This window comes from Cygnus atratus, chromosome 1 (genome assembly GCF_013377495.2).
Source record: "Cygnus atratus isolate AKBS03 ecotype Queensland, Australia chromosome 1, CAtr_DNAZoo_HiC_assembly, whole genome shotgun sequence".
Lineage (NCBI taxonomy): Eukaryota > Metazoa > Chordata > Aves > Anseriformes > Anatidae > Cygnus > Cygnus atratus.
In genome coordinates, this window is record NC_066362.1 from 163,366,485 (window position 1) to 163,389,571 (window position 23,087).

The following is a 23,087-nucleotide window of genomic DNA, read 5'->3' on the forward strand; positions in this document are numbered from 1 at the left end:
TACATAAGGTGCTGCTGCTTCTTGTAAGATGTAAGACATAATGACATGGACATGTATTTGCTAGACTGTTTTTCCTACAGTTGCAGAGCAAACTTACTGTCAGTTTTCAATTGCAGGAAAACCAGTTTGCTCTGCAAATTTATTAATGAAAAATGTTTTGAGTATAACTGGTTTATACAACTAAATTAGCCATGGGATTTTAAAGGAGTCTGAACTGTATTTGACTAATGTGAACAAGAAGCATGGAAGGTGAGCTGCAACTGGATACTACTGCAGCAACAACAAAAAAAACTATTCTCCAGACAATCTAGTCAATGACAGAAATTGAGAGAAAAGAGAGAAATCCCCATGTTTTCCTGTTTCTGAATTCACTGAAAACATATCTAAATATATCTGCAGAACTACATAACAAAGTAATCTAGTGTCTTTAAGACCACAGTAACTCCTCTGAAGTCAATGTAGTCAACTGTAAATGAAAGATAAACTTATGTACTAAGAGTTAAAGACAATGTTTAGCACAAGAATATACCCTGGGCAGATGAACACTTAAAGGCATCTACTTTATAATAAGAAATAATGTTTCAGAATGCTCTTAATTCTCTGCTGGCACTCTGTTCCTCAGTGCACAACAACAAAGGTAGGCACCTTGTCAGGATCATTTAAGCAAACACAGCAATTTCTTACTTGCTTTTAATATTGGAACTGCTAATAGATGCTATGTTCAAAAAGTATAAACAAACCACAAGACACGCTAATCAAGGTAAGAGCCATATGTACAAAACAAATGGAGTCTTCCTCACCTTTGGCTTGAGAAAACAAAAAGGAAGGGATTTCAGCAGCATTGTCTTTAATCCAATTTACTTTGGATTTAATCTCCAAAACAAGGCTGGCCTGCTAATTCCCAATTATAATGGCACATGTAATCAGAGTCCTCATTAACAAAGACTGACTATATTGTCTATTAGGAATGGAAATCTGAAATGCAAATTCAGCAAATCAAAACGTTAAATGAGCTCTACCCAAGATGCTTAGAGCTCCTGCCAGGGCAGCACATGCTGGCCGACACCTGCCCCGAATTCTCCTTCCAGCTGAATGTTTCATTCTGTTCCAGTCTTTGCCTCCTAATTGACCTGCTTATGATCTCTGCTACAATTAACATATGCTTATTAGTAATGGCTGGTTAAAGATTTCAAACTGCCGCAGTTTACAAAGTCTAATAGAGATGGCACACCACAGGAAAGATGAGACCACTGTTTCGCTGATCAGCAATGTCTTAGTGGTTAGGTTTCATGTGATCCAAATGAGATAATTTTTCACATCATCTGATGTCTGAAAATCCATTCTAATTGAAACTGGAAATCTGCACACAAAGTGGCTTAAGGCTCCTGATGCACTAAATGAAAATCAGTTAGTGAATATGATTTTTCTCCCATTTAACCAAATGCTTAGCAGTCATGAGAAAAAGGTTGTTTTTTTTATTTTATTTTTTTTTTTAAAAAAAGGAGAGAGGAGGCAGGGGGAGGAGGGGGAAGGGTCAGTAAAGAAAGAAAGAAGGAGAGAGGGTAAAAAGCTATTTTGAATGATAACAAAAAAAATAAAACAGCCTACCCTACAGGATTTTAGGTCAAATTCCGTAGTACATTTCTTAGCTGTTAATGAAGGTTTACGTATGGATCTATGAACAGAATGATTGTGGGGTTTATATGTTGAAGCAGCAAAATCATCATTTTGACATTACCAGAATATTGATTAGCATTATTTTTGATCATAGCTGTTATCCAGGAAAACAGTCTTAATCCCCCTAAAAAAAAAAAAAAAACACAAAACCCCCTATTCCAGACCCCCCCCCCAAAAAAAAGAAAACAAAACAACAACAAAAAAAAACCTGGCACTTAAATATGCAGAAGTGTGTTCTTATATGATGACCCCTGTAAAACTCACATTAATGTTAGTTAATCACATTACTTATATTTCCTTATATGAAAAAGAATATAATATTACTGCTTATTTGTCAGGACAGTCCACTTTCATTAAATTTTCTTCTGTCTTCAGTGTTTTTCCATATTACCGTCTCCAGCCTGCAGGAGCCAATGGGCAACAAATAGATCTCTTCCACCTGGTTTCATTCCAGCTTCATTAGCAATGCAGTAGTACAGCAATTAAGTCTAATTCTTCTCTCCTAACTGCATTATTATTATTTATCTAAGTTTTTTTTTGTCCACCCTATTTATTCCTTCTAATTTTGTTCTTCAATTTCACTTTATCATAGTGCATTCTTAAAGAGAAGACTGGATATTTCATAATCCTTCCTTAGTGCTATCTTTGATTATACAAGCCACTTACTCCTCTTTGAAGTCTTACTGCCAAAATCCCAGGAGACTGAGAAGGGGGCAAGAGAGTGTTTGGGTCCTGTTTTGCTCCTATGACCCCAACCATTTCCACTTCTTATAGGTAATCAAAGGTAATATTTTTTCGTGAAGACTTCAGTTCTAGTCCCAAATAAATTCAATGGCAATTTTGTCTTTATTTCCTGAATGACATTTCTAAAAACTAATGCTTTATGCTTCATTAAAAAAACATGCTCTCGACAACATATTCTTAAACTCAGAATGCAAGGTTGTGCTGTTTGTATAATCCACACATGCTTTGCAAAGGCATAACAAGACACTCACTGCTCCCAAAAGGTTACAGTTTAAGTCAGGCAAATACAATAGGAAGAAAAGATTAGGTTCAAGCAAAGGGGAGGAGAACACCAGAGAGCAAATTCATTCTCAGATTTACAGTGGACTTGTGGTCTTTATGAAAGGATCTAAAGGAGATGGATATATAGCTTAGTAAGGAGGGGAAAAAAAGACATTATTGCAAGCTATAGGAAAAGATATGTATTAGAAAGCAAAAGAAAGAAACAAAGTGGTCTCCCTAAAGTTAGCAGTAACAATTCTTACACTTCATGATTTATGGCTGTTTTTTTGGAGAGTGATGTTCCCATTTTTTTAGTCTTCACTCTGAAGCTGGTGAAAAACAGATTGGCTTGGACATTTTGATGTCATCAAAGTGACTGGAGTTTAACAAAAAATTGTTGGGTTCCTTGAGAGAAAAATGATTCTGTGGCTCTCAGCTTCATGGCTATTACAATCAGCTTTGCACTCTTTTAATAAAGTAAAGCTGATTCAGACTTGTAGCACTAAGTACAGAATTAGCAAAAATCATCTGCAGTGCTTCAAAAACTTTTTCTGTCCTTGCTGCACCTGAATATTAATTTGTAGACTTGATCCTGCCTACATTACAGCTACCATTTCTTCTTTTATTCTTTTCTTTCTTTTCTTTTTTCTTTTCTTTTCTTTTCTTTTCTTTTCTTTTCTTTTCTTTTCTTTTCTTTTCTTTTCTTTTCTTTTTTCTTTTCTTCCCTTCCCTTCCCTTCCCTTCCCTTCCCTTCCCTTCCCTTCCCTTCCCTTCCCTTCCCTTCCCTTCCCTTCCCTTTTTCCTTTCCTTTCCTTTCCTTTCCTTTCCTTTCCTTTCCTTTCCTTTCCTTTCCTTTCCTTTCCTTTCCTTTCCTTTCCTTTCCTTTCCTTTCCTTTCCTTTCCTTCCCTTCCCTTCCCTTCCCTTCCCTTCCCTTCCCTTCCCTTCCCTTCCCTTCCCTTCCCTTCCCTTCCCTTCCCTTCCCTTCCCTTCCCTCCCTTCCCTTCCCTTCCCCTTCCCCTTCCCCTTCCCCTTCCCTTCCCTTCCCTTCCCTTCCCTTCCCTTCCCTTCCCTTCCCTTCCCTTCCCTTCCCTTCCCTTCCCTTCCCTTCCCTTCCCTTCCCTTCCCTTCCCTTCCCTTCCCTTCCCTTCCCTTCCCTCTTCTCTTCTCTTCTCTTCTCTTCTCTTCTCTTCTCTTCTCTTCTCTTCTCTTCTCTTCTCTTCTCTTCTCTTCTCTTCTCTTCTCTTCTCTTCTCTTCTCTTCTCTTCTCTTCTCTTCTCTTCTCCTCTTCTCTTCTCTTCTCTTCTCTTCTCTTCTCTTCTCTTCTCTTCTCTTCTCTTCTCTTCTCTTCTCTTCTCTTCTCTTCTCTTCTCTTCTCTTCTCTTCTCTCTCTTCTCTTCTCTTCTCTTCTCTTCTCTTCTCTTCTCTTCTCTTCTCTTCTCTTCTCTTCTCTTTTTTTTTTTCTTCTCTCCTTCTTTTCTTCTTTTTTCTTTCTTCTCTCTTCTTTCCTTTCCTCAGGGCTCTTACTTCAGCTGTTCTCCAACGCTCAGTCTCTAATCATCAGAGGAAGGGGCATATTCAGAGTCTGAGTCACCCCATTCCAGGATATGGGTTAAGTATAGATAGGCTTATGTTTTCCATCTCTATTGACTGTATAGGATGTATAGAACTCACTTATGTCTTCAAACTACACACTTACTTTCAAATAGCTCCTGAAAGAGCAGGTTACTATATCCACTGTACGAGAAGCTGTCTGAATTTAAGGGTATGAATATGGTGTGGGGTGCAAGAAGCTTCTCACTTCTATTACTACTGCCATTCAACCTCGTACCACAGTTCCAAAGTGGTTTGTTGAAACAGCTTTGTGTATTTTCCTATATCTAAAGTGGGTACTTGTGGTGGTTTTACTCGGGTGGGTGGCCAAGCTCCACCACAACCGCTCTCACTCCCCCTCCTACAAAGAGGAACAGGGAGAAAATACAATGCAAAGGGCTCAAGGGTTGAGATAAGGACAGGGAGATCACGCAGCAATTTTTGTGACGGGCAAAACAGACTCAGCATAGGGAGATAGTAAGATTTATTACCTATTACTAACAAGCTAGAGAAGTGAGAAACAAATGAAAGAAACCAAAAGCACCTTCCCCCCCAGCCACCCTTTTCCACCTCCTCCCTCCGAGCGGTGCAGGGGAACGGGGGAATGGGGGTTATGGTCAGTCTATAGCGCTTCTTCTCCGCCTCTCCATCTTGGTCACTCACGTCCCCTGTGCTGTGGGGTCCCTCCCACAGGATGCAGTCCTTGCCGAACTGATCCGACGTGGGCTGCCCACAGGCAGCAGCTCTTCAAGAACTGCTCCAGATATGGGTCCGTACCACAGGGTCCATCCCTCAAGAGCAAACTGCTCCAACTTGGATCCCCCACGGGCACCAGCTCCTGCCAGGTCACCTGCTCCTGCGTGGGCTCCTCTCCACAGGCTACAGGTCCAGCCTGGAATCTGCTCTGGCAGGGGTCTTCCACAGGCCGCAGTCTCTGTCGGTGCAGGTCCACCTGCTCCACCATGGTCTCCTCCATGGGCTGCAGGGTGGAATCCTGCTCCACCGTGGTACTCCATGGGCTGCAGGGGGTCAACCTGCTTCACCATGGTCCTCACCACAGGCCGCAGGGGACTTCTGCTCCGGTGCCTGGAGCACCTCTCCCCCTCCTTCTTCACTGACCTTGGCGCCTGCAAGGCTGTTCCTCACTCCTCTCACCAGCTGCTGTGTGGCACAGTGGTTTTTTTTTCCCTGTCTTAAATATGCTCTCACAGAGGCGCAAAACAACATCGCTTATTGGCTCAGCTCTGGTCAGCAGTGGGACCCTTACCAAACATGGGGCAGCTTCTAGATCCTTCTCACAGAAGCCACCCCTATGGCCCCCTGCTACCAAAACCTTGCCACATAAACCCACTACAGTACTGTAATGCTATCTTACAACTAGCCCATGACACATAGTTAAAATTAAAATTATCAATATCCTTCAATCCAATTTAACAGACTATCTGCTCAGCAGCACCTTGTTGTTGGGCACACCAAACAAAACAAAACAAAACAAACAAACAAAAACCTAAGCCACTCAAATTGGCAGACCTACAAACTCATAGGTCAGTGTTCAGTATTCAGTTCTTATCCATGTTTATTGGAAAGCAAGGAAAAATAAGCAGAAATAGTGAGCATTCAGTCTTTTCAATACTTGGGATTAAATAAATTACAGAACAATAAGGTCATCTAATTGCTCACAAGTTCACAGCTGGAAGAACTAGTAGTAGCAAAAATCTTGTCTGTTCATTTTGTTTGAGCCTGAGTTGTGCTAAAAGTACCCAGAGTCCCCCATAACTTACAAACTTGGACAGCTACATCAGGGGACTACATTTGCAATTGCCTGAATCATGAGGCCAGATCATGCTATATAAGGTTGCTCTGTCCATGTCTCTTGGTGCTCCTCCAGTTGTCCCAAGAGGGAACCAGCCAGGTTGCATGGCCCCGTGTACTCCAGAAGTGCCTGGTCCAGGCAGCTGGAGGACCACCCTCGGGAGCATACCTGGCATTGTGGATACTGGTCACAACTACTGCCTGGTAAACAAGGTTAATGAAGATGCTGTAATTTTCACTTTCAGTTTCATGCCAGCTTTGAGGGAGCCTTTCTGACCAGGTGTTGTGGTTTAGCCCGGCTGGCAGCCAAACACCACACAGCCGTTCGCTCACCCTCCCCCCTCCCTCTCCGGGATGGGGGAGAGAAACAGGAAAGTGAAGCCTGTGAGTTGAGATAACGACAGTTTATTAAGACAGGAAAAAATAATAACAACAACAACAATAATAATAATAATAATAATAATAATAATAATAATAGTAATAGTAATAATGTGTACAAAATAAGTGATGCACAATGCAATTGCTCACCACCCGTTGACCGATGCCCAGCCTATCCCCGAGCAGCCGCCCCCCCACCCCGGCTAGCCACCCCTATATATTGTTCAGCATGACGTCAGATGGTATGGAATACCCCTTTGGCCAGTTTGGGTCAGCTGTCCTGGGTCTGTCCCCTCCCAGCTCCTGCTGCATCCCTAGCCTGCTGTCTAGCAGGACAGAGCGAGAAGCTGAAAAGTCCTTGGCTTGGTGTAAGCATTGCTCTACAACAATTAAAACATCAGCATGTTATCAGCGCTCTTCTCATCCTAATCCAAAACATAACACCCTGCCAGCTACTAGGAGGAAAATTAACTCTGTCCTACCTGAAACCAGGACACCAGGATTACCAGATCTTCTCGTGAGATAATTCATCATAACATATAACATATGCTCCTACAAAGGAGCATTTCTTTGACTAAAAGTTGTCAGAGATCTACTCAACACACTCAGTAGATATGGGTCATGATATGGCCCATTCCGAAGTACGTGCCTATATCCAATTGAATGAATTCCTCTCACAAAATGCCTATTTCTGCCATTAATTCTGAAGGTAGCCTGTGGTGACCAGCATAGTGGCATATACCAACCCTGTAGGTAGGTGAGACCAATCCTTCAGTTGTGTTCTATCAAAAAAAAAAAAAAAAAAGATGCATTATGTATCACTTCTTTCTTTTGATTGTACAGACAAAACCCAGCCATCCTGGACTGTCTGCAATCTGAATCAGGCACCGCTCTCTTGGATTTAAAAGTCACAGTAATTATGACAACTCTGTAAACACATACAGTAGGTGACCTACACAGAACTCAAAGTGAATATAAATGTAATCATTAATTGCTAGATAGGTTTTTCCTGTAGTTACATCTTTCTTGTGCAAAAGAAATAAAATTTTAAGAAAAATATAATGCCAAAGACAAAAAAAAAATATGGTTGCCTTCTATCTGTGACAAACTGATTTGGAACACACTGCCTTTAAAAAAAATAATTTATGCTTAATTATGAATGAATAAAAATATTACTAAAACTCCAGGAAAATTGTTCACATCATAAATCAATATAGACTGTTATTTGCATTTAATTTTCATCCAAGCTTATGCTTTCAAGGACAATTTCTCAGGTTTATTTTAAGTGTAATAAAATTAGAGGCAGATTATCACCTGAATATGAACTAAAACAGGAAGCTTCCATTTTTTCATGAAGAAAATCTTTAGAATATGAAAACAATATTTCATAGATGTAAATACATTCACGTTGATGGTGGAAAATTGTCATACAGTCAAACTCCAGCCTTGGTACATACTTTCTACAATTTAATTTGTCTGAGAGCAGAGTTCATCCCATTTCCTTCTCTTTAAAGTATAAAAACAAAATATAAGATATATATATAGATATAGATATATACGTATATAGAGATATATGTAAATCAGTTTTTTTGTTTTGTTTTATTTTGTTTTCAGGAACCTGTATGACAAAACTATGCAGAACAATTACCCATATTGAAATATAATTTCATGAGATTCTTTCTGAAAATAATCCCAAAGCCTCTTTTCATCCTCTTCGTAGTGACAAATGCACTTCTACTAAATCATTCAATTAGAACTGTGTAAAATCAAGCTTATAGTTCAAACTTTGCCACAGGCTTTCACAACAGTCTGGGACAACTCATTTGATGGGATCTAACCTGAAGAGCTGTCAAGAAACAAAACTTCAGGATGAAGCTGATGTTAATAGAAGATATTTAGCATCTCAGAAATGCAGGCAGTTAAACTCTTTGAACTCCAGTTGCTCATTTCTTTTTAACTTTTTTTTTAACTTTATTTTTATTTTATTATTTTTATTTTTAAAAGAAATTTATACTTCCCAGCTTTACAGTTTTCTGGAAAATGTGTTCATTCTTGTTTCTGAAGTACTTGGATATTGCAGTAATGTGGACCCAATGAACACCTACATATATTTTTGTTCTGCAGTTGCTAATGAACTTAGCTCTTGCATGTGGATTTATCTGTCTATAAAGGTGGAATAGTTGTAGCAGCTATCAGAGACAGATGAATCTGTATGAGCACTCTGGGAATCTCTCTTACTTCTCATAGCACAAACAATGACAACTTCTGCTCATCTGTTCCTCCTTTGATGATTGTGTGGAAGATTATATGCCTGATTAAATTGCTATATTCCAAGAAAATTAATGTAGTATATTTGCAGTGAAATTACTTCAGACTGTAAAAAAAAAGGTTAAAATTTACTTAAATACTTGAAAATAATACAAGTTTTTAACTCCGAGTGGAACTCCACTTGCAATGAAGTCATATTTTAACAGCTAAACCTGTGTGGGGTTTTGTTGTTGTTGGTTGGCTGGTTGGTTTCTTAAAATGCAGTTCACGTTCAGTAGAATTGTATTTATGTTGCTACATACCTTACTGCTGAAAAAAAAAAAAAAAGCAATCTGTTGGAAGGTAAAATTTCTTTTTAGTGTGGTGATCTTTCACCAGATAGACTATCGTGGTTTAACTAGCACCATTGTGATGTATCAGGTCAGTGCCATGTTGCATATGTGCATGAAGTCTACACAGTGAAATTATTATGTTGGATGGACTGAATTTTCTCTATGTTCATTGATATATTTAAAAATATTTAAGATGTCTAAAATTATAGGAAAAAAAGAGTAAGCATTCATTTTCATCATTTTATTTTATTTTCATTTTCTTTTTCATTTTCATTATTTTCATTTACATTTTATTTTCATTTTCATTTTATTTTCATTTTCATTTATGCAGATGCAGTTTTACAGTTGGAAAGAAAAAGGGAGGAAGTGGATGGTAGTACCATCTTCTGTTTTACCCCTCATGTAACCTAAAACTGTTCATATATATATATATATATTTCTATTATTTTTTAAAGGAAAAAGAAAGGACTCACTCCTGGGATTTGACTTTGTATGCCACACTCATGGCTTGAAATCGAATTTTAAAAATAGAAACTCTTGTATATATTGTAGAATAAATGGTGCTGCTTTAATAAGAACAGTTGGAATGCAAAAGAATCTTGGAACCAGTGTGTGAAAATATACCCAAAATGAAAGAAAAAAGAAGAAAGCAATATTGAAGATGATTTATTTACTACCCCTCAATTCCTAATTATAATTATTTTTGCACCGTGACGTCTTCTCCAGCCTTTTTGTTTTACAGTGTCATCACTAAAGTGATGAAAGGGCTATTAAATAAATATGCAATATCATCTTTTTATTTCAAGATGAGGGATGTTAGCCTTGGAGTCTCCGTAAATTCCATTCTGCCGTTCTAAAATTTCATATGCACCTTCAAAATATAACATGCCTTTATTAATAAAATCAAGAATTATTGTCTCCTGATTGTTCAGACAACCTACTACTACATAATATACCAACACACTGAAGTCTGATCTTATCACTTTCAGGATGGCAGTATTTCCATTACAGCAGCATCTGTGCATGATGGGGATAGTCAAGAACCAGAGGTCTCCTGTGGTAGGCATTGTGCACAGTCATGATAGAAGCAGCCTGTACCTTAGCGCAGTTACAGCCAGTACTTGATGTTCAGAGTAGAATTCATCTCACCATATAAGCACAAAAAAATGATTTTATGAAGTATTCTCCAGAGAAGCATCCTTTTGTTGACTGGAAAAAAAGTCTGGAGTGGTGAGCTTATATGGGTGGCCTAATTTAGGGCAGATAAACCCAAACTACGGCCGTATTCTGCAAGAACTGTACAAACACAGGATAGAAGGATAGTCCTGTGCTCCAAACTCCAAATCCCCTTCTGTCAATACTAGAGTCTTCACCCATAACTGCAACACTCAAATCATTCTGGGTCCGTTGCATCTGAGTTTCGGATCTCCTGAAACAGTGTTCAAACTATTTTCTCTACTGTGGGAGTGAAGTACCTAAAATACACTGGCAAAGATTTCTCTAACTGGCTACACTCCTTGACCTCAGTGAAAAAGATGAGACTACAGACACGTTGTCTTGCATATCATAGAAAACCATCATTGCATTGCTGAGTCAGCGTAGCTCATTTACTTAGTACCAAAATCACTAGCAACTGGGTCAGCTAAGTGATACCTGAGTGCTGAAATCTCTTATACATTGCTATGGAAATACCAAGCAGAATTGTAAGGGAACTTTTTTTTCATCATATCATATTTTTGAAAATATTATTTTTTCCCTCTAACATTAACAGTACAATTCTGATTTTCTAAAATCATATTGCTATTTAGCGTTAACTGCAGAGATTCTACAACCTGCTGCTTTTTACAGTCATCCAAGAAGAGGAAGACCTGGGTTTATCTGAAGAGTAGAGGTATGAACCTGTATCCCATAAAAGCATTTTATTCAATGGGTCATCTGTCCTGGTGGAGATCTCTGAGAAAATTTGCTGCATCCCATGTAAATGTCAGAACCAAGAATAATACTGCAATGCTATAAGCAGATATGCTGTAGTCATTGCCACAATCTGGTTGTGCACTGTTTAGAGAGTTACTTACAGCCAATGGAGAAAGACTGGCACTCGTAGAGGACAATTCTTCCCATCCTAAAGCACGTGCCTTATGTGACTTAGAAAAGTCACAATCTGGAAGCACTTGTCTTTTTTTTTTTCTTGATTATAAAAGGAGACTGACAGCTATCAGGCACCTAACTGTCTGACAAAAGTGGAATGAATATCACTCAAAGGTAGTAAATTTACAGGTTTTCTGTTGCAATTTGATCAACAGTTTATATGTGCTATATAAAGTACTGCAAAAAAAACACAATATCCATGTTTGAAGAATTATCAAATATATATTGGTTGAGATTCACCAGTAGGCATGGCAGTAAAGAAAGTAGCCAAATAAGGTGACAAACATCCCAGAGCATGTATCAGTTAAGACTGTTAGTTCATCAGCTGAGTCGGGAGGAAAGGTAAAAATCTATAAGTCATTTGTGCAAATGTGAAGCTTATATGTGCTGATTTCATTTTCTATTCATCCATGTGATATGGTCAGTTCTTTGGTAAGTTTAACTTAAAAATAAATAAATATATAAATCCTTGAATATATGTTTAAGAACAGCAGTAGAATTCAATTGCTGTCTTTTTGTAGAATCATAGAGTAGAATCAGAATATCTTCAGTTGGAAGGGACCACAAAGATCATTGAATCCAACTCCTGGCTCCGCACAGGACCACACAAAAATCAAAGCAGATGTCTGAGAGCATTGCCCAAATGCTTCTTGAACTCCAGCAGGCTCGGTGCCATGACCACTGCCCTGGGGAACCTGTCCCAGTGCCTGACCACCTTCTTGGTGCAGAACCTTTCCCTAACACTCAGCCTGACCCTCCCCTGTCCCAGCTCCTTGCTGTTCCCTCGGGTCCTGTTGCTGTCCCCAGAGAGCAGAGCTCAGCACCTGCCCCTCCGCTCCCCTCCTGAGGAAGCTGTAGGCCGCCATGAGGCCTCCCATCAGCCTCTTCTGCTCTAGGTTGAACACCTACCTAGGTTCTCTAGGTTACCCAGTGATCTCAGCCACTTCTCACACATCTTGACCTCTAGACTCTTCTCCATCTTTGCAGCCCTCCTTTGGACACTCTCTAATACTTTTATGTCCTTCTTATATTGTGGTGCCGAAAACTGCAGACAGTACTTGAGGCGAGGCCACACCAGCACAGAGCTGAGCAGAACAATGACTTCCCTTGACCAGCTAGCAGTGCTGTGTTTGATGTACCCCAGGACACAGTTGGCCCTTTTGGCTGTGAAGGCACACTGCTGGCTCATGTTCAGCTTGCCGTTGACCAAAATCCCCTGATCCCTTTCCATGTGTCTCCTCTCCAGGCACTCATCCCACAATATGTACATATAGCTAGGGTTGCCTCATCCCAGGTGCAGAACCTGACACTATCTCTTGTTAAACTTCATACTATTGGTGATTGCCTAGCCCTCTAATTTGACAAAATCTCTGTGCAAGGCCTCTCCACCACTCCTGTGAAAAGCCTTTCCAACAGCTCCTCCCAATTTAATGCCATCCACAAACTTGCTTAGTATACATCTGAGTCCTGCATCCAAGTAATTTATGAAAACATTAAAGAGAACTTGCCCTAAAATGGAGCCCTGTGGAACCCCACTAGTGACTGGCCACCAGCCTGAGGTAACCCCATTTGCTATAAAACTTTAAGCCCCATCTGTCAGCCAATTGTTCACCCATCATATTATGTATAAAATGTATATATGCATTATAACACTGAATGCTAATAATTTATTACAAGTTATGATATTATTTGGCTCCTCCAATTTCTTACAAACCCTAAATTGTCAGAGTACTCACAAAGAACTCACCTCAGTTTTTAATAGATGAAGAAACTGAGGTACAGAAATATAAAATACTTTTCCATGAGGACAAATATCAGGTTAATGACTGAACAAAGTCAGATGCCTCATCTGCTAACTGGCGGACTAATGGTCCTATCATTCAGTACAGGAATATTCTGTTCTTTTATTTTTCTGTTTAATCATTGATCATTGCTATTCCCATATCAATGAACATCCTGGGAAACAGATCCTGAGGCTTTTTCCTCAGCGCTTCGTTGTCCAAGTCTCCTCTTAGGTCTTGAGTAAGGATCTAAATCATCAGTGCAAACCTTGCCTTAAATGAAAATTAATGTTTGCTGGCTTTAAAGCTTTGTGTGTGTGTGTGTGTGGTGTGTTTTGTTTGTTTTTGTTTTGCCTTTTTTTTTTTTTTTTTTAAGAAAGTGGCAGAGGAACAGTTAGTTATTACTCTAGGGAAGATCCCTTTCTTGCCACGCTCAGCCCAGTCTCTTTTTTTCTTTCCTATCTACGCAGCTCTCACAGTGCTTATTTAGTATTTTTTCAGAGTTCAGTGTTCCTAGTGGGACATGGTGTGTAGTTTAAATTTGTTTCTCTCCTGATATTTTAAATGACATCCAATTGACCTCATAAATGTCTTATGAGACCAAACAAACTCCACACTCGAGCAAAAACTGTCAACCACTTCTACCCTACTTGTCCCCAGGCTGCTCTGGCATGATGCCATAAAGCATCAGTATTGATATTTTGTGGCATTCAAATTGTTAAGTACCTAGGCTAAGCAACAGGAGCAGAAGTATTAATACAATCTGGCCGTGTCACTGATAATTACACCAATATAAACTAAATTTATAGCATATGACACCTTTGATATGAATTGGCAGCAGGCATCAAAACCTTTTCTTGACATTATCACGTAAACCTGGGAGGCATACAGATAGCATTTTGTGTAAGGTGTTTTTATAGAGAAGCATAAGAGATTCAGCAAAACTTCTGCATAGTTTTATCATACCGTTCATCAAGACTTGTTTATTGTCAATAGTGACTTTTACTGTGGCAAAAAAATATCTTGTAATGTTTTATAATTTTAACTGAATAAACTCATAAATGCATTCAAAGCATCAGGGAACACAGCTACACTAAGCAGTATAAGTTTACATGATAATTCAGCTTAAAATTATGCCTCTAGTTTTCTAGATTGAAAACATATTTTTTTTTCTAATATGGAAAACAGAACCTATCTAAAGAGACCCTTTTATGCTATAGTTTTGCGTTAAAATTATCAGGTGTCTAGGGAAATGTGTTCTTGAAATCCCATCATGATCCATGTGTCATTGAAGACAAAGATCTGATGTGCTATGGAAATTTCTTGATGCATATTATGAGCTGTTGTTTGCCATAGTGTCTGGATAATCCTGCTTCATTTATTGGAGGGCCATTTCAGCTGCACTGTCAACAGCCTGGGATGATCGGGTCACCTTTCCCTAGAAAATTATGTAAAAGCTGTCAAATGGGCAGGATTATAGGCACATTAAAGGTGCTTTAAGATTTCATGCCTATAAATATTAGCAAAGAAGATTTAAAGGCAAATTTGTCATCAGTACATGTCCACATTTCTACAACCTTGTTTTACAGCATTGCAATGTTATCACCCACATTTTATCATGTAACTATGAAGCATTTTTGTAGGGAGCAGCTGCTGCCAGCCTTATCTGCTTAACTCATGTAGCAGGAATTAAGCATTTATTTATTTATTAAAAAAAAAAAAAAAAAAGTGACTGCCTCCTATTTGTCACCGTTTGGAAAGGAGTTCTCAACACTTTTATTTTCCAGCAAAACAATTCAAGTAGATCAACACAAACATTTTGTATTTGGAGGGTCAGCTTATTAAAAGTCATTATGTATTTAATAAAGACTTTTTCATTACGGTGAGAATTATGATCTTTGCATGGGAGTAATAATGCAGCAGATCATTTTGCATAATATTTACTTTTAAGTTGTGAACATTTTATTATAGTGTTTTGGAATGACTGCTCTTATTTATTGTACATTATGAATTCCATGGGCATCTCCAAAATAAATAGATATTGGCAGCCCCGAAGCATTTCTTCAGAGCTCTCTGGTATTTTTGATAGACGAGTGTAGTATTTTAGTCATATATCAGTGCTGGCAGATCGCTAGCCAATCTCTAAGTTAAACAGACCTAAAGATCTCAGAGGAGGAAGCAAACCTCTCAACCCCCCAAGTTGTTCAGGGAAAAAGTGATCTCAACCCCCTCCTAAGGAGTAGAGTAAATTGTGAGCAAAGCTATGTCAATTGTAAATGTCTGCTCTGGGGCTTCATCCAAACCCACAGACATCTGTAGAAAGTTTCCCATTTCAATGAGCTTTGAAACTAGTTGTTGTTAAGCCAACGTGCATCCCTCTCCTCTCTATCACAAACGTCCAGGTCAAAGGGCAGCACTAGATGGAAACCTACGTGTAAGCCATAACTGGTACATCAGTCAGCAGAGCATACCTCCAATGAATTTGCTGCTGCAGTGTGAGTTATGGAGGAAAAATGCTTGAAAAATCCTGAATGCAATTAGGCACAACATGGTTGTTCTCTCCAAGCTTCATTAGGCTTTGCTTTTGGCTTTCACATTCCCTGTTGGCTTGGGTAAATGCCCAGTCTTCAGTTAGCTTCAGTGGGAACAGAAGTGGTGTGGAGGGAGAGGATTTGTCTGCAAAAAGTGGAAGAAAGAGATATACTGCCTGAGCTGGGGGGGCTCTGCTGGGGGAATAGGGGAAGGGAGGAGAATAAGAGGGTAAACAAAAGGTGTTCAGTGCATGAAGGAGAAAGCAAATCTAGCAACTACCAACAAGGAGGCAGCAGAGGAACCTACGGACTTGCATATGGACGCAACAAATTCTTTCATTAGGTGTCAGGGCACCCTAAAATATAAGCTGGGGAGCTGGTTGAAAGGTCTTTTAAGTTCACAGTGGGGGTATTGGCTATTGAGGCCCAACAGCAGTAGGACTCAGAGAACGAATTAAGTGAAAAATTTCCTTGGAGTTGGGCAAGTAGGAACTGAAGCAGCAAGGCTGATACTTTCTCTGAGCATTTTTTCTTGTTCACTCTGACCAAAGCCAGAAAGTATGTATGCAGGAAGTTTTATGGCTGTGGGTAAGCCAGGAACAAAAGTTGTCCTGGAGAAAAATGAAGAAAATACTTTCCACGCACAAAAAAGAATATTAAATGCAGAAGCTAACAGGGCTCATTGTTCCTTGTTCATACAGGCTGGGACGAAAAGAAATATGCCAGATCTTGGAGCCTCCATGCTGGAACTGACTAGCTTCTGGTGAGTAACCCCACAGCATCTGAGAAGGTGATGGAAAAAGAAACTGGGATGAAAGTAGTAACAGTCACTTCAGAGAGTAAAATGTTTTAGCTTCAGAATCTAGGACTCAACTTGAAGAAAGTATATAGAGACAGGGGACAGAAAACACTGATAGACCTTCTTACATGGAATGGTTACAAGGCAACACGAACTTCCCCATAGGTGACAGCCTGTATTTGTGTGAGCTGGGGACCAGGCAAAAGATGTTTTTTGCAAGCAATTTTACTGGAGAAGCACAAAGAAACTCACCCCAATATCATTGAAAGGAAATCCACACTTGGAGAAAGCAAGCCACAGTTGCACAAAGCAACGATGAAGATTCAGGCAAAAGAGTGAATGATAATGCAACTGTTATTTAAGTTTAGGGGCTTGCTCACAGCAAAGCCTTGATTCAACTGCCTAGTACATTCGATACACCCCAGGGATTGGGTAAATCCTATTTGAGTTTGCAGATATGTCACAAGAAATCCTTTGCCCTTCTGGAACAGCAGGAATAATGCCACAGAACATCTCAAATGGTAATAGACATCTACGGTTAGACATGCAAATTGAACCCTGAGAGAAGAAAATGGCCCAGCTAAGCTCTCTGTCAAAGCTGAGAATGAAAATTGAATGGAGTGGGATGCCAGTGCAGCTGTGGGAAAAGGTTCAATCAGCAGCTGGTAAACTGAGGCATCTTTTACGCCTGCAGAAGAGGTCAAAAATTTTCTGTTAAGGGTCTCTGGGCCTTATTTTTCCTTTCCCTGGGAGGTATTGAGTAAATGTGACCTGTGAGTTACTCTTGTTAGGCGCCAATCTTTCTAGTAGATACTACAGCCTATTATGATTTCCAGGAAAGATAGACTCAAGAACATGTATAACCCAATGTGTACAACTCAACTGCTGCCGGGGAGAGCTCTCAATGAAAGAAATAGGGAGCCCATGTTCCTCCTTCACTCCCATCCCTGAAATATGTTGTGTAGTTTAGAGACAGCAGGTATTTCTGCTCATTCTTAATAAACTGGCAGTATTTCAGACATTGACTAAGACAGCTGGGGATACAGCAGCCTCCTCATTCCTGGCTAGAACTTATTTATTATTAAAGACAAATTAAGTGATGGGAGGTGGGTCTTGAATGTTGGATAATCCATTAACCAGTTCAATAGGATTCCCCTGAAAGGAGGTTTGTATGCCAGAAGTTGCTTCCAGTGCAGTTTGTGTAAGAAGAGATGGGGAAAGGGAGAAGGAAGTTGACAGGTGCTGTGAGTAAGTGAGGATGTTTGCAAGAGTGGCAGGGGAGGTGTGCATTCAGACCAAGAGGTCTGAACAGGTGAGCAAGACCTGAAGACCCATGAGCCATGAAGCAGCTAGATGTGTTTAGGGATGGAAATGACTCTTGCAGACTCCAAAAAGCAAACAGCAATCTATGGGATGTATAAGCCATCCAGGAGAGAGGGCTACACCTGCCTGTGTATATTTCTGGCTGATGGGAGAATGATTAGTTATCCAGGAGCCTGGATAGGGCAGCCCAGCTGATTGCTGGTGCTCACTAGTGGCAGGTGACCAATGCCTGTGTTTGTCCCCCAGGATATCTGCTTCCTTGATAAACCTGAATTAGAAGCAAATTAAAGAACAGACGTCTGCTAAAGAGGCAGAATAAAAAAGTCTCTCGCAGCAAACATTCAGCACCCTCTTTGCAGCCTCTAAACCTTACTTACAGGGGAGGGCAGTGGGGTCCCAGCTCTGAGTGACAGCTCTCCCCAAATATGTGGAAACAAGTGAAGAAGAAATGATGACCTGCACTGCATATGTTATTGCTGAATGATTCCCAGGTGAGTTCAGTTAATAAAGTCACAGACAAATTAAACCACATCCCTCACATCTTGTCATTATTTCTGCATGTCTGGAACAATAAAGACTAAGACTTTTTTTTAGGTCTGTAGGGATGGATCTCTAAAAAGTATTTTCATGAGAAAGCTAACTTAAAACATGTATGGGTTTATTTTATTTGACAGGTATTTATATTTTCTTGTTATAGACATGGATGATAACGTAGGCCTTCATAAATCAGCTTCTCTGTTTTAATTTCAGGCCAGTTATTATAACCTCCCACCTTTTATCAATATATTTTAGGGAGCCCCATAACTTCTTCATTAGTTTTTGTTTATTTGTTTGTTTGTTTGTTTTCAGATGAAATTTTTCTGCCAACTTTGATTATCCCCCTGCCACAAACTGAGACAATGCTGTTTGGTATACACTTCATAAGAAATGCCCTAGCATAGACAACAAAAGGTCCACAAACTTGATTTTGCATCCCTCTACAAAGAGGTGAGGTAGAGGATGAAGAGAGCTGATGTAAGGAACATATAAATTTGTACAGTAGCCCTGACAATTTCTGCAACCTTGTGCCAGAGACACTGAGTACTTTGAGTCCTATCACACATGCTGAGGCTGCTTTTCAAAATTACATTTTAAACATATATCATCATTGTCACTATTTACTTTGCACATACTTTCTGTAGTCATACATATTCTATGAATAACATTAAATATAAACATTTGGTGTCTTACACTAATGGAGATTGTTTTTGTTTGATTACATATCTCAATCTATTCTTCATCAGAGAATTCTTGATCCAAATCACTTTTGCACTTGATCTTAGCTTTTGTCTCCCCTGCATTTATTCACCCTAAAAGGATATCAAGTGCAGATTCTTTTCACGGTCTTTATCCATAATTAAAAGCTAATATTCTAAGGGAAAGAACTCAGGGGTACACAAATTCTTCAATTTAGATCCCACAGATAATGTCTTATTTGTAAATATCTATAAACGTGCAGTTTTGGTGTGTGGCATATATTTCACTAATCTCTCAAAGGGCCTAAATATTCTTTCATTACAAATATCCTTGAGAGTCATCATGTCAAAATCATTCCACAATTAATAGAGGTTGCCTCCAAGGGCCTCAGGGAGAAGAAGGCTGTTAATAAGTGGACAAATAGGAGATACACTCTGGCCTGCTTTAAAATGCTTGAGGACATTATGCCATGTACTGGCAGGAACATCTTTGGTAAATTCTCAAAAATCCTTCCTGTTCACACAGGTGTTTCCTATGGTATCAGTAATTTTTTATCAGTGACAGCAAGATATGAGGTCCTGTACTCTTTTTGTATAGTCACCAAAAATAGGAAGGAGAGCCATTGGCTTAAGTGAAGCTAGGACTGTATATGAGGTTTGTCAGCCTGAGGTGTAGTCCTTTATTAGAAAGAAACTGATAAATCTTGTTGCATTTTTATCAAGAGACAATACTTTTGAGGCAAGATAAGGGAACATATTGATTTGTTTTATTTTTTGAATGGGTGAGAAGAATTACTTGATATCACAACAGTTCTCACTGTTCATTTTTCTACAGTTTATACAGGATATTCCTGATAAAAGCATAAAATCTATCTTTCTGTTATCATTGATTAAGCTAGTGGGAGAACATTTTGTCTGGTTAAATACAATTTCTCTGTTTTTTCAATTGGAGGGGATAATTTTTAAGAGTTAAACCTTTATAACTAATCCAAAAGTGCCCTGCTCCTTCTGTTTGTGGAAAGGTGTCTGACAATATAAGGCAGTTGTTTCTGAGAACAGTGCTTTTAGGCAGTGTAAGAGAAATTTTGTATTATCCATCTGTGGTAGAAATAAATTGTGCATATGTGTGGTTTCACACTTGTGGGTAGAAATATGTCATTAATGTATATTTATGTCAGATTGGATCAGATTCTCTAGTTGCTTTGTGTGACTTTATTGAGCAGTCATATGGAAGTTTCATGTGGAAGATCAAAATCAGCTGTAAAATGAGACTGTGACTGTAACCTTAATTATCGAAAGGATATCCCCTCCAGAGGATCATAATCTGGTTTGAGAAGCAGAAAGACGGTTGCTTCCCTATGGGAGTCTGGGAGCGATCCTCTCTCAAAAGCTTGGTGATATAGTCCTGTAAGGCTGATATGATTTCACTTTCAAATGTATTTAAAAATTCTACAGCAAATCCATTGGGGGCGTAGGCTTTCCCGCTTTCCAACGCAAATACTGTTTCCTTAATTTCATTCTCTGTCCTGGGAATCTGCAACAGTTCTTTTCACTCTTGTGTCAGTTGTAGCTGCTGCTATTCCACAGCTGATGAAAGAATTGGATTTTAATGTTTGTTCAGAGGTACGTAAGTTGGCATAATAATTGTGAATAACTGTGATTCTCCAGGGTGAAGAGGAGTTCGGCCTTTGTATTTCCCAATTTACTGGGTTAGTTTGGATCATCGCTTCTTTGTTTATCAAACCAACTGACAATTAGCTTGCTTAAGGAATGAGTGTTAAAAACTTACATTTCTTTTTTTTTTTTTCAGATTTTTTTGAAGGATATGTTTAAAGCTAAATTCATAGATCTCTCACATGAACTTTTGTACTCCTATGTTTTAAACTCGTTGGAAGTAAAGTTGTCTTAAGTGAGCAATTTTAGCATGAATTACTGTCTCAGCATTTTGTTGTTGTTGTTGTTGTTTTTTATTACGATATATAATTTATTCTCAAAATATCTGTCAAACTCTGTGACCCCATGGATTTAATCTTCTCATGCACACTCCCAATGAAGCGAAATACTCATAAAATTGGAATCATAGAATCATAGAATGGCTCGGGTTGGAAGGGATTTAAAGATCCTCTAACTCTAACCCCACTGCCATAGGCAGGGATGCCACCCACTAGATCAAGTTGGCCAAGGCCCCATCCAGCCTGGCCTTGAATACCTCCAGGGATGGGGCATCACAACTTCTCTTGGCAACCTGTTCCAGTGCCTCACTATCTCACTATCCTTACAGTGAAGTGAATTATTTCCCTGTTGGAAAAAAAAAGAAAAAAAAAAAAAAGATCAGCATGCTAAAGATTATTTATCTAACTCTCATTATCTTCATTCTTTGCCTTGGAAGCAGTAGACTTTTTTCTGAAAACTATCACCAACCATCATCCTTATCAGTAAAATCCATATGATTTTTTAAATGTACCTAAAAAAAAAGAAGGCCAAAATGATGTATTAAAGTGAAAGTACAAAAAGCAAAAAGTACAAAAAAGTACATAGAGGAACTACCTGAATAATCAGAAAAGATGGCATCCAGCTGACCTAGGTTTTTCTCTCAGTGGAGAAAGTTAAGCACCTCCCATTCTACAATATCTATCAAAATTACTAGGGATAAGGTAATCTTTGAAAGGCTTATTTATTTCAACCAACTTTTGAGAGCATAAATATCTAGCTCAAACTATAATCAACTGACCTTCAGATTGCTAAAGTTAGTTAGTTGATGCCCCACGCCTGTCATTGTTCAAGAGACATTTAGACAATGTCCTCATTAATATGCTCTAAGTTTTGCTTAGCCCCAAAGAGGTCAGGCAGTTGGACTATCTAGGAAGGTCCCTTCCAACTGAACTATTCTATTCATTTTCTATCCTATTCTATTCTATTCTGTTCTGTTCTGTTCTGTTCTATTCTATTCTATTCTGTTCTATAGTTCAATCCTATCTTTAATATTCTCATGAGGTCCAGTTCAAGATTTCCATGTTTCACCTCTTTTTATTCCACCATTGCTGCTGCATTTTCAAGACAAGGACTGATTCATCACTGTTTTGTGATATCTATTTTTTACTGAAAGTCCACTCTCAGTTAAGCAACTCAAAGTGTAATTTGTCCAAAGATGCTTTCCTCCTCTTAGAAAAAACTCAGTGTAGACCCTTGTACTGTCATTTTGCTAAAAGACCTGGAAGCCCCTACCATGCTGTCCAGGCAAGGTGCAGTGTGGTAAATAACTTTATTAATAGTCTTCTCTCATCATTTTTCTGGTTAGTAATCCAGAGGTGTAAATTGTTCTATTTTTTCAGTAAAAAAAGCTATACTATTTCATTTATCTGTTTGTTGTTGTTGTTGTTGTTGTTGTTGTTTTGTGTTTTTTTTTTATTTTTTAATCTTTGTTTTTCTCATGAGTTCATGCTCCTAGATAACCTCTAGCTGTCCAGAGTTATGCCAGTAAGACCCACTGAACAAATTGCCCATGCTGCATGTTAGGCATAAATCAGATTTTCTTCTTTTCCTGCTCAGATATTGTTTTCTATTTGTTCACTTAAGCATTTCAAAAGCAACTTATGGATATGATTTAAAAGCTGTCTTATTTTCCTACTTGTTCAACTCTACTTGAACAGTTTGGTTAAAGTGGTAATTTGCTACCTTGAACATTGCTACCAGCACCAATTGCTTTTGGAAATTCAGGATTTCTGTTAACAACCTGGGGATGAAAACCGGCTTCTTCCCAACTTCTTACTTGGTTATTCTAATGTTTGTTCTAATTTAATTATTGGGATCCAGAATGTCTTTTTTCCTGCTATGCCTTCTTGTAGAAATCACCTTCTGCTTACTTTTTTTAGCAAAACATTTTGGAAAAAAGAACTGGACACTTCTTCCCCCTCTACCAACAGGATGTGCTGGCAGTCATCTTGTTTCTTTGCAGCATTTTCCTTTAAGAACTCTGTTTTTGATTTTGCTTGTCTCTTCCCTAGAACAAGGAAATTCCAACCCTGTGGATGCTCTCACTTGCTCTCCCAATCCTGCTGCCAAATCTGCTGCTGCTGCTCATCTTTAACTGTTTTCAACAGAACATCTCCGGCAGCACATTGATTAAGTACAGGAAGCATTAGTGACCAGCAGCTCAGGGCACTGGGTTGTTATTGACTCTGACAGAGCAATTTGTTTCTCCAATGTT